The 12,160-nt window shown below is 38.4% G+C and overlaps 1 long non-coding RNA gene across 1 annotated transcript in view; it reads right to left on the reverse strand.

Annotated features, from left to right (window-relative positions):
* LOC140253521 (uncharacterized) overlaps positions 1–11,159 on the reverse strand; it is a 29,223-nt gene extending 18,064 nt beyond the window's left edge. Inside the window, exons 1-5 of the long non-coding RNA XR_011903875.1 lie at positions 10,895–11,159; positions 10,412–10,688; positions 7,229–7,402; positions 3,814–4,104; positions 2,496–3,203 (exon numbers count right to left, since the gene is read on the reverse strand). This is a non-coding gene — a long non-coding RNA (uncharacterized lncRNA). The remainder of the gene's footprint in view (positions 1–2,495; positions 3,204–3,813; positions 4,105–7,228; positions 7,403–10,411; positions 10,689–10,894) is intronic.
* Positions 11,160–12,160: the final 1,001 nt, after the last annotated feature.

Here is a 12,160-nt window from a genome sequence, read left to right on the forward strand (position 1 = left end):
ACCTTCATCTGCAGAACTGGGCAATTGCTTCTTTTACGGGCAGGCACAAGACCCAAAATGATCCAGAGAAGTGTGATCCACACTGCCAGTCACAATAAGAACATTTGCCTTGAAAAATAGCAGGGTATAAACTATACTCAGACATATAAATTCTACTGCTAGTTACATAATCTGAAGCACAGCAACTGTGGATCTGACTTATTTATGGTCATCTGTAGGTTGTTGGGATCGTAAGCAGGCAGATGCCACCTGTTGCCACAGCTAAACCACAACTTGAACTTGCATGTGATACTAATATTGCCCTTGTATGGGGTCACTCCTGGGTGGGGATTGTTAGTGAAAGCACAGTTCATGATGCAGTCATTGCTGTGACTCATGCTATGGTTCTTTGGTGAGGAGCACAATGCTAGTCCTTGCTGGGACACTCCTTCATCTTAAGGTCAAAACACTGTACCAAGGAAATGATGCTTTGGGCTGCCTTATACTGCACTGTCTGTTGCACACAGATATGCAAACATACACACACATATAGCCAGCACCATCAGGACAGGAGTCTTCTCCTGTGTAAGTACAAATCCAAAGAGCCTGGGGATGACAGTACGTGCCCTGGGCTTTCTTTCCCCTCTTAGGGAGGAAGAATACACTGCATTACCTTCAGCATCAGACCAGTGTACTTAATTCTCATGTAAACAAATACAAAATGAAAAACAAGAGAAGGAAGACCTAGAAACCATAATCTCCCATTAACCCGATATGCAATTGTAGGCAAGCAATTAATTTTTGTGCTTCTAAGTCTGTAAATAAGGTATCAGGTTTTTGCTCCATAGGGGTATATTGATGCTTTCTCTTGTTAATGCCATTAAATTGTAAAGTGCTTTGGGATATTTGGTTCCCATGTTGCTTTAGAAATGCATGATTAAATTACACCCAATTATAAACCAAACCAGGTGATCTTGGAAAGGAAGGGATATTGCTCTGAGGCATTAATAGTCAACAGAATGCTCTAGGGAATCATGGGGAACTGCATATGCAATTTAATTTCTAGTGTCCATTGTAAACCTTCTATTTTCAGCCTGTATCTAAGCACATTTTCTGAAGTCTTTATTATCTTCTTTTGCATTAGAATGAGGTTCCATCAGGTAAGTTCCCCGGATTATAAATACAGCACAGTAGGGCAAAATTCTCCTAGTAGATGCCATTCTTGGGAAACAACTCTATTTCTTTCCTTATTCCTCAGAGCTTTTCTACCATGTCTCAAGCTTCTGCAAATAAACCCAGTGGCTTGCCATGTATAATGAAGAATAGGAAATCAGTTCACATCTGCTTGTGTCCTGCTGTCCTGCCTGAAGACAAGCAGGTTGTTACCAAGGAAATGTACCCTAAGACACAACCTCCATTTACTACCCTGTATGCTTGTTTATGTGCACAGAAGTTACTTGTTTTCAGGCCTAGAACAAGACCCAGGCCTACAGCACCTCTATACAAGAAAATGACTACAACCACCAAACTGGATATGTTCCTTCTCAGGAGCACATATAACAGAAGAAACATATCAATGGCTTAGTTACATTGACCAAGAAAGGCTGATAACTAAATAAAAATAAGCAATCTGACACCTGATTACTTATTTTAGCGTATTACTTTTTCTATTACTTTAATGTAATTCCCATTGCTCTTGATGGAATTAGAAGACTACTGAAAACATGTGGATGACTTCTGAAGAAATATATGTATAGCCTGGTTACATATAGTTTCCTTGTTTGATATTTCTGTTTTAATAATAAACAAAATATATGTTAGTAATAGTCCAGACTAAAAAATTGAACTTGGATCTCACAAATCTGTTTTCCTCCAGCCCAGGCAGAAAGATCATTTACTGTTTTGATTCCATGAACTGGAGTCTGTTCAGTTTTGTCTGTGATTACTACTAATGAGACAACTTTATTACTGATACGGCCTGAGCAGAGAACAACGGAACAGAGGAAAACACATTTACCTGACACAGTACCCACGAGTGTGCTAAAAGCACACCTAATGTACTTCCAGGGACTTGTACTGTTTCTTGTCATGCAATCTCCTAAACGTGACAGATTGGTTTTTCTGAATGAATCCTTCTCATTTAGGAAACAAATCCCAGTTGGATAGGAAACAGGCTACTAGACAATGATTTGTAAAGCCAGTAGTCTGTTTCATCAAGACATGATAAACTATCAGCCTTGGACAGGCTCTACTATTTTAAATTTTAATCAATATCTGCAGAACCTACTACATTACATGTGCATATTGTTGAAGGAAGCCTGAAGCTGAGAAAATTGCTATCAAATAGATGGAACAGCAAAAAAAGGAATTCCTGTGCTTGTTCCCTAGGTGGTGAGCTGAGGTGCAGAACATGTTAGTGACATGCTCAAAGCCAAAGAGGAAGCCTGACTTTAGTCTGCAGTCTTGTGTACAAAAGCACTTTTTTCCTCATCACTAACATGAATTTGTATGCTTACCTTTCTCTTTGGAGATGTACCATGGCTTCTCTGAATCCAAAGGGTCAGTGTTCCCAGTGTCATTGCAGGCAGTGACTCAGAACAAGTATTTCCTCCCTGGAAGCAGGCCTGTGACAGCACACTTATTGCTGTAGATTTTTCTGTGGCTGTATGAACTATGTGGCAGTACTGATATCATGTTTCAGGATATCATAATGTGTCTGCTAGTTCTCTTCTTCATTTCGGCTGTAATTATATTTTACTGTCACAGTTTCTGGGACTTTCTCAAGCCAGCTGAGATTAGTGGTTGATCAGAGGAGATCTAAGAATTAATTTGCACATTTAAGTATTGATTTCTCCTGTTTGGAATCTTCCCTTTGTTCTGAGACAAAACTTTTCACTTCAGCTTCTCCCTTCCAGAGTCCTCATGTGTTTAGTTAAAGTACTTTCTCCTTTATTTCTTCTAGCTTGAGGAACCTGATTAGCAGTTTGCTGTATGTAATTCCTTTCTGATGAAATAATATGACTGCTAATCTTAAAAAGCACTCTGAAAAGATGATGTACAAAATACAATGCAAAGATCCTTAACCCCCTCGCCCCTGGCAGATCATCATAATGAAAAGTTCTCTAAGGAGCAAGCTAGTTTGTATTGACAGAGATGTATGAATGCACCGTGTTGTTCCAGCACAAACCACCATGTGGCTCTTCAGCCTCACAGTCAGGTCAAACCTATGATAGGATAGAAGATAAACAAGACAGAAAGAGAAATTAAGAGATTAAAATAATGAGAAACAGTATCAGAAAAAGAAGTCATTCTTCAGTCTGTTGAGTCAGGCCTGAAGAAGTGAATGGTGGAGACTGGAGGAAGAAATTTTTCTACAACTAGGGTTGTATTTGGTTAAGAGGAACAATGCCAACATCCTAATACCCGTATCACATGAAAAAAACCCAATAATGCCTCAGCAATAAACAGCTTAGTGATGAGCACCTGTTCACACCAATTTCAGGTGAGAAAGGTAGAATACAGAAACATTTAAGAATAGTTCAAGTAAAAAGTGAATTAAAACACCTAAGATCCCCGTTAAGGGAACAGCTCAGTACTAGCCGGAAGGATGGAAGAATCCTTCAATTTGACTAAAGAACTGCACAGCTTGTGCTGGCCTCCATTTTCTCCCAGCACCTCTGAAAATACAGCAAGAAGCTGTAGCAAAGCTCAGATACTAAACATTCCTTTGTGTAAGATGAATTTCATAGCCCTTTAAAAATTATGTATATTTAAGAAGAAGAAAGGGCTGGTAGGAGATGACAGTTCCAACTGGATGGCTATTGCAAGTCTTACCTGGAGGTTGTATTTCTAGAATTCCTTCCTGTTCCATTGCTTCCAAACTCCATTGCTTTTCCCAAACTATCTTTACTTGCAGCTTGCCTGTCCTGCAAACTTCCTGCGGTGTTAAGTGGTACTAGAGATAGGGATCTTGGTGCACTTTGTCCATTCCTTGGTGTCCTCCACTTATACCCTCTAGCATGCATCCTGATGACACATCTTCCTTGCTTGGTTCCTGCCAGGCTAAGGAAATACTGGAGCTGGAAAAATCCACCATGTAGAGGACCTTCAGGACTTCTGCAGGCTCTGTGACAGAAAGAGGACTGTGACATACTACTTTACTGGCAGGTCTATGTTTGCATATGTGAAGATAGAACTGTTCTTATTTCAAGATTTCAAATCTGCAAGGTTTTAGGATAAAAGCAACTTTGGTAAACACAGCAAATTCTGTCCACTGAGACAATGCGGTTTCTAAAATGAACATATACACATAGTAAACCCTGTTCTGAGGCAGGCCTATTAAATGTAAAGTCCTCACAGTGTTTGCAAAGGGCCCAACTGAATTCAGTCTGGAAATGGCATCTTCTGTGAGCACTGACCACCATTCATTCCCTGTAAGTGCTTGGGAAAGGCATCTAGACATTAAAATTCTACGCATTGCTTCTGTCTCTTCCTAACTGACAGATGGGTGTGTGTAAACATGTTTCCTCTAAGCTGTCCTGTATGGTTTTGAGAGCTGTATGCCATGCCTATTCTTTTATAATAAATCCCTCCTATAGTCTTGAGTCAAGTGGTTTGGCACTGGTTGGACTGCTTGGACAAATGAATTCACTGACTGGCTCTCAAGATTCTGTTAATGTTCTCCAAATTTATGTGCCAAAGATTATAGTACTCAAATTAACAGTCACTTTTGAAAATACAGACCTTGCTTTTTGGTCATTAGTTTACCTCGTAGCTCACTTACCTCATAGCTGTTTAGTTAAATCTCCACAATATATAAGAAGAGTAAAAGATGGGATATTAAAAATTATCTGTGTTTCAAACCAAATGAATAGTTCAAATTCCTGCTCTGATTTGACAGTTTCAGAAAAAAAAAAAATGCATTAAGAAATAAACAAAAACAACTAAGACCATCCTCCTAGCCCAAGCCAACTAGTGCAGCATGCTGTGCCAACATCAATACTAATGGCTTTTACAGAATACTCTTCTGAGCATAAAGGGTCATAAGGCGTATGGTGCATGTGGTCAGAACATATTCTCCTAGGCTTAATGAGAAATAATGTGAGTCTTCAAATAGGAGAAGAATCATGGCTTCAGGCTTTAAGCTGTTTTTCTGTTCTTTTCTGATGTAAAGGAACCAGAATGCGTTCCCTTCTGAGTAACTATTTAACCCCAAGGCTCTCTGAGCATAGAATTCTCTTTCTTTTTTCTTCCCTTTTTGTTGTTGTGTTAGCTTCTATGTTTTGAGAATTATTTTCCCCCCTAAATTATGTGCACCAACAGAGGACCACTCCTATATTGACTGAAATATTCCAGTGATAGTTAAAGCCATTTATTGGTGGCCTCTGACAAACTTTTGTTTTTCAAGTGCTTTAGTTATACAGTCAAATAGAGTAAGAATTCTATATAAGAAAGTAAAATTTGCCCAGTTCAGCATCTCTGAAGCAGCACAATCCTTCAGAGTTCATGATTTCAATCAGTCCAGAGTTACGCACAAACTTTTCCTACTACAAATCCAGTTTTAAGGGAGAAAAAGAGCACAAACCCCACAACTTCTAAAAAAGGTGATGGGCAACTGATGAAAGCAGCATAGCAATGTTAGAAATTTCACAAAAAAAATATTTTCTTTGTTACATATTAGGGCCCTTGGCAAACTGTACGTGAATATCAAGTGTTATAGGTATCTCTGAGTTAGACCATCTCTATCACATTGATCTGTTTGATTTTTGCATATACACGGATGCTTCTGGTGAGAATTCCTTCTTATGTTCTTATCTTAATAGTTACACATTTTAAGTGAATCACACTTTCAGGCACTTGTAATGACACTTTCAGACAGCAGCATTAAAGCCTTCATTAATTAAACTGCAACTACAATGCAATTCTTACACTGAGTCAAGATGAAGTTTGCCACACTGCTTCAGACTTTAGCCGTAAATGCACAGATCTTGTCAAAGCATACATGTTCAGAAAAAACTGGACGTTAAATAGTTAAATATGGGATCCTTTGCAATAAGTGGTCAAAGGTATGCTGGGGAATCCAGGCCCTGTATGGTTGAATTCACATTGTTTCATGCTGTATCCTTCAGCATGGAGGAAAGACAAATGTTGCAATTACACAACTCTAATCTCCCCTAATACTGATTCAACTTGGCCATTGATTTTTTTAATTGCTTTTGGACTAACATAAACCAAGAGCCATTGTCAGCTCACAGACACCTGGAGAACAACATAAACTTAGGGGTTAAGGGAGCCCCTTAATTAAACCTAGACTTCACATCTCCAGTAGTCCACTTTCATGTGTTCCACTAAGGTCCAGAAGGAAGTAGAATTCCTTTGAATGTAATATGAAGAAAAGACATAATTTACCATTATAATGCTTTCCACCAGATTATGGTCTAAATCATGCTATCTATATCATACATACATGTAGTATCTTCATTATTTTGCTCCCACTGGCTTTAGCACAACTTCCCATTAAAAAAAAAAAATAAAAAAAACCACCAGGGTGGCCAGGCCTCTCACAGTCCAGCCTTTAAGCATTTAAAGCCTTTAAGCTCCATTCTATTTAGAAAAGAAAAAGATTTCAGGGAACAGTAATTTGCTGTAAAAACTGCTTCCATCATTTACCACAAGTAATGTTGGTATTTCAAAAGGGATATTTTTGGATAGCATGATTGATTGTAACTTAATTAGCATGGAAGTGCAACATGTTGACTGAGACAGAAGAAAGAATACAAGAGCAAAAATATTAGCAGAAAAGGAAAAGCAAAAGTCTTGTTAAAATGCTGTGGCTGATAAGAACACTCCCATGTGTTATCCAAGCTGCACTAAGCATTGATCATATGGTTGCTATCTGATGGATACAACACAATCAGACACTTGCTTAATTCATTTCTGGTCTAAGTCAGGGAAAGGCAATCAAACTTAGGCAGGGCGAAATACAAAACATGAATGCTTGAAGTTTGACAACCAAATCCATAGGTGTGACTTTCCAAGATGCTGAGTGTTCTTGCTGCGTTACTACTGTATGTATCAGGCTATCTTCGAGGGTTGAAAAGTGGATCTCACCTTGAACAGCATGACAGAAATATATATCTTGCTAGATGATGCTATTTCCTTATCAACCAACAGTACTCAGCTTTTTATTCAAAGCTTATTTTGCTTTTAATCTGGCTACATAAAAACATATAAATAATCTTGATCTGACCTTGAACTGAATCTTTGTTGCCTAGGACTCAAAGACTGATAACTTCTTTTTCCTTCTTTCCATGATATAGCCTTGCACTGGGGAACATCCATCCTGGGCTGAGGAGTTCCTGGTGATGGTGACAGCTTCTTTCCTAACATCTACCTCTTGAGGCTGAGACACCTGTTCAAAAGACTCCACACAAACAGAAAAATCAGTTTAGCAACAGAATCCATGGATTTCAAGTTGTGTGTGTCTGTGTGCATATGTATACATCTATACCAACAACAAGAAGAAAGATAACTTGCATGTTTACTTGATTCATGGCTGCAGACTTTCTTTAACAGCCTCTTACTTTGCCAGTTACTTCCCTTTATCACTTTAAAGGTTGAAACATTTAAATGCTTGCATTTATTCCAAAAAGGAGCTCTTTCTGCAGTATGCTACAGAGATGCACAGAAACACTTACCTTAATCCATAGGAAGTTTAGATAAAAATGGAAATTGCAACACTTTAGGCGAGAACTGACATATATGACTTCAGTTTGGAAATTTTACTTCTGAAATGCTTCACCAGGCCAGACACTGTCTTTTTCAAAGAGAAACAGCAATTGCACAATGCTCCCCAATTCTCTAGGTACTTGAGATTTATTTCCAGGCAGTTTTTAAGTTTTGAAGGCAAAAGAGGAAACACTCTGTGCTATTCTTTCCTAAGACCACATTTGAATAAGCCATAATCACAACAAAGATCATGGAATCAAACTTTACTGCTTGCAAACAAAACATTCTGTCAGTTGTTAGAGCTATATGGAACAGTGATAAGGATGTCCTGTGCACAATAAAGAAAAATAACCAAGTTCCTAAATATTTGTGCTTTTCCTTTTGTCAGGTATATGTTTACAAATGACAATCTGCTGAAATAGTCATAAAAATGCAGTCAGTATTTCTGACAGCAGGAAAATCATTCCCTGTACCAAGGCTTTGCTGTGGATGGGTTTATACTGCACACGGGTTCTATATATTTGATGCCGCAGCCACAGCATCCTTACTGCTTCACTTGTCCCACTGTCTTGGCAGCAGTATCAATCCAACTCGCCTTTATTTGGAGAACAGAAAGAGGCTCATTTCCATGCTGCAGATGATTCTAACAGTCCATCTGGCGCCATCTGGCTGCCAAGAGCTGAGTAATACATATATTTACATACTTCATGTATAATTTAAGGAAAGGTGTTTTTCTTGTTGCTCAGAACAACATTTCAAGTAAAGGTTAAGGCCAACATTCTCAACCACAGATTTATAAACATAAAAACTCGTGTTTTGTCACTTAAAATCAATCAGTATGACTGTTCAATTTTCTCCCCTTGGCTAACAACGGAGCAGAAAGGTTTTGCTCACACAGACAGATAAGCCCCAAAATGGTACAGCCCCAGCTGATTAGACCTGATGAAGCAAAGACTCTGCAAGTGTTATTGTTAACAGCAGTAAGGAGACAGCTTAGCTACCTGCAATGTCAACTCTTGCTTTGTCCTCTGTCCCCTTGGCTGAATACATGCCTTTCTTAATGCTCCTCTTTTAGACCACTGATGAGTATTCTTCTTACTACAGTACCCAGATGCCTTTCATGGCTATAATCTGACAAGAAGGTTGAGGCACGAAATGCAACAAACACATTGCAACAAACACCTTCTTTGACCCTGTCCCTGAATCTCAGAATTTCATGCTCGAAGATGACAAAGAAAAAAGGATTTCCAAGTCCTTATCTGTCACAGTGTTCTGTGATTCATAGATAGAATGAATTCTGTGAACAGGGTGCATCTACGTATTTGCCTAGAAAAGACGCATGGCATGTAATGAAGGGTATATATTAGCATACAATAAATCAGCATTTATTAATTTGAAAATCTGAGACTGGGTGAGAGAGAAGGGAGGGTGGTGAGAAGCCAACCTTGCAGGAATTAATGTGAGTCTACAGGTTGAGAAAATACATTAACAAATGTGAAATATAAGCATCTTCACAGGAGACTAGGAAGGAAAAATTTGAAAAAGCAAAGAATTAAAGCTGAAACTTAGTAAGGTTGAGATTGTAGAAGACTAGGAAGGATTAGATCTGTCCTTTTCTGATCTGTCCACCTGCTTATCCTTAGTCAAAAACCCCTTAGGATGAAAGCTATTATCTTTGCTTGGTAAACTGCACGTCAGGGGAAGAAATGGGGGTAAACAGAGCCTGTTCTTATGTAGTTTTTAATCCTTCTTTATGGGTGTATTTCCACTATAGGGAAAGCAGCTCAAGGCACCCAGCTATTAGAAGAGAAACCAGACTCAGAGACATCCATCAGGGTGGGCAGTAGGTCAGATCAATCGTCCACACAAACAGTCTAAAATCTGCCTGACCTCACAGCTGAGCTCCTCTTGGTCCCTGAGGTTTCCTTCATACCATCCTACTAACAAACTATTCTGTTGTTCTTGAATCTGCAAAGATATGCTAATATGATCGTTTCCTCTTTCCAATCACTTTGTTTTAAAATGGTCTTAAATGATACATTTCTCATGGAAGGCATCTGGGCATACTCAAACCTTGCCCACAATTAACAGAAGTTATCACAGATACTAAAAGCCACTAAAATCCACACTCTGTGAGGAAGAACGTTGAAATTCTTCTCCAGCTCATGATGAGAGCACAAAGATATTTTTGCCTCCTAGCAGCCTTATGTCTTTCTATAGAGATCCTAGGTAGAAATTTACAGCATCAATAATGCTACTGAGAAATTATTTAAAGAAATAAAAATGATATTAAATATTTAATACTCCACGAGTCTCGTGTTGTGCCACTGGTCCTCAGCATTCAAACATCCCATAGGTCACTTTAAAGAACAAGAATTCATTATGATAATCCTGGTTAAAATAAAAACACCAAACTTAACTGGGCTGCTTTAGGTGGTATGTACAAGGACTAAGATGGAAGACTTACTGCTTTATGATTCTTACATTTTCTACAGCAAAGGGACACCTTTAATCATTATCTTCATAATACCAAGACAAAGCACAGACTAATGGCTTATCCCATATTAGACAATAGACTTCAGATCTGCATTATCTCAGATCAGTTTCGTGGCTGTTGAAACAAAGCAGCACTACTGCTCTGCAATGAAAAACAGTGCAAAGGACACTATTGTTCCTTTTCCTTCCTTGGACGAGTCATACTTACCTTCCCAGTTACACTGGTGCTGCTGTTGCAGTCTTTAGGTTCACTGTCTTACACAGCAACATTATACAAGTTTCTGAGTCACTTGGATAATCAACATTATGATAAACTCTGCTCTCTTCCCTTCATGATTCCTGTTGTACTTCAGACCTTTCAATCACCTGTTGATTCCTTATCTCTTTCAAAGTGATATCTTTCAAAATCAGCACACGCTCCAGACGGGAATTTCCATTTTTCATTTGTGTATTCTCAGGTTTGTTGATGAATTGATCTGGAACATCTTAGAAAGGGGAGAGGACCGGTAAAAAGAAATGGCACAAATCAGCAAGAACTTTATAAATCCAACTGGGTAGTTTTGCTTTCCCAGGATAGAACACAGGCTCAAGTTGGAGGGCTTTGCACATTAGCTCTATGAATTTTGCAGCTCAAACCCTGCTATCTCATGTTTGATTTACTCATCACCTGAAGAAGCTTACATTGAATTACCTGCAATCAATGAAGAATGGAGCTTTCTGTGCTATACCTCCAGTATCAGCATTGAGTGCTGAAGTTCACAGGACTGGATATCCTAAGTTTGGGACAATCCATCAACAGATGTAATGACCTCATACTTATTGTCTTGCTTCCATGCTTGCCCATTGAACTTCCAGCTGAAGTTTGGCATTTTCCTTAGAAGGCCCATTTCAAACACTGCAGATAGCAATTTTTTGGTCATTTTCAATGGTTTCTATCAGGATTGTTACCATCCAACCTGTTAAAATACCAAAAAGACATTTTTTTGTTTTGCTTAGTTTCCAATCTCTGATTTCCTACACTAAATAACGAGACTACAGGGAAGTCATATTCATTTCTTTCTTGAGTGATAGCAGAAAGATAATTAATTCCTTCAACTTCAGCAGAAATTAAGCTAACCAGTTCAGTAGAAGTTGCATGCAATCTTACAATACCAAAAAACCAACAGACATGCTGCTTTCTGTTCAGTACTTCTGCCTTAGTTTCTTTTTTTTCCCTCTTCTGATTCTAGGTTATTGTAAAGGAGATGACATCAGTCAGTTGCTGATGAGATAGCTGGGACCATTTGGAATATCAGGAACCAACTGGGAAGCAGAAAGAGGACTGATATCTTTGTGTTTTCTGTGCCTGGCAAGGATTGCTATTTGGCTTAAGTAATGATATTCTACCAAATAATATTTTTTAGTAGTTCAAGCACATGTAAGTAGTACAACTTAAAGAATGGTACATTTGGCAAAGCTTATTTTTAAGAGATGGCCCTATTGCAGTAAAAGGTAAGGCAGGTGGGCAGCATCATTTTTATCAAGTACCAAGGTACAGTTTGTCATTCCCATTTTTTCTTTAAAACTGGTTCAAGTTCAGTAGTGACTCACATTCCTGCTACACTGATGTCAACCTAGCTTATTATCTGTAATAACCAGGCTTCAAACTGAGATGTGCTACCTCATAAAAGGTGTTTTCACACGGGCGCTCTGGTAATTGAGGGTTGGTCTATGACTTGAATGTTAGATTTCTGTTTGAGCCTAAAACACCAGTAACATGAATGTTATGAAGACATTAAAAAAGAAAGAAAGAAAGATCTACTGAACTACAAAACCAGTTTTGACCCTTTTTTTTTTTTTTTTTTTTTTTTTTTTTTTTTTTTTTTTTTTTTAAATTTAGAGACTGTTCTCATACACAGAACCTCCTGTATTCCATAACAAACACCACCTATAACTCTTGGAAAAAAATCTGTAGGCA

The sequence above is a fragment of the Excalfactoria chinensis genome, chromosome 5, assembly GCF_039878825.1.
Source record: "Excalfactoria chinensis isolate bCotChi1 chromosome 5, bCotChi1.hap2, whole genome shotgun sequence".
In the NCBI taxonomy this organism is placed as follows: domain Eukaryota; kingdom Metazoa; phylum Chordata; class Aves; order Galliformes; family Phasianidae; genus Excalfactoria; species Excalfactoria chinensis.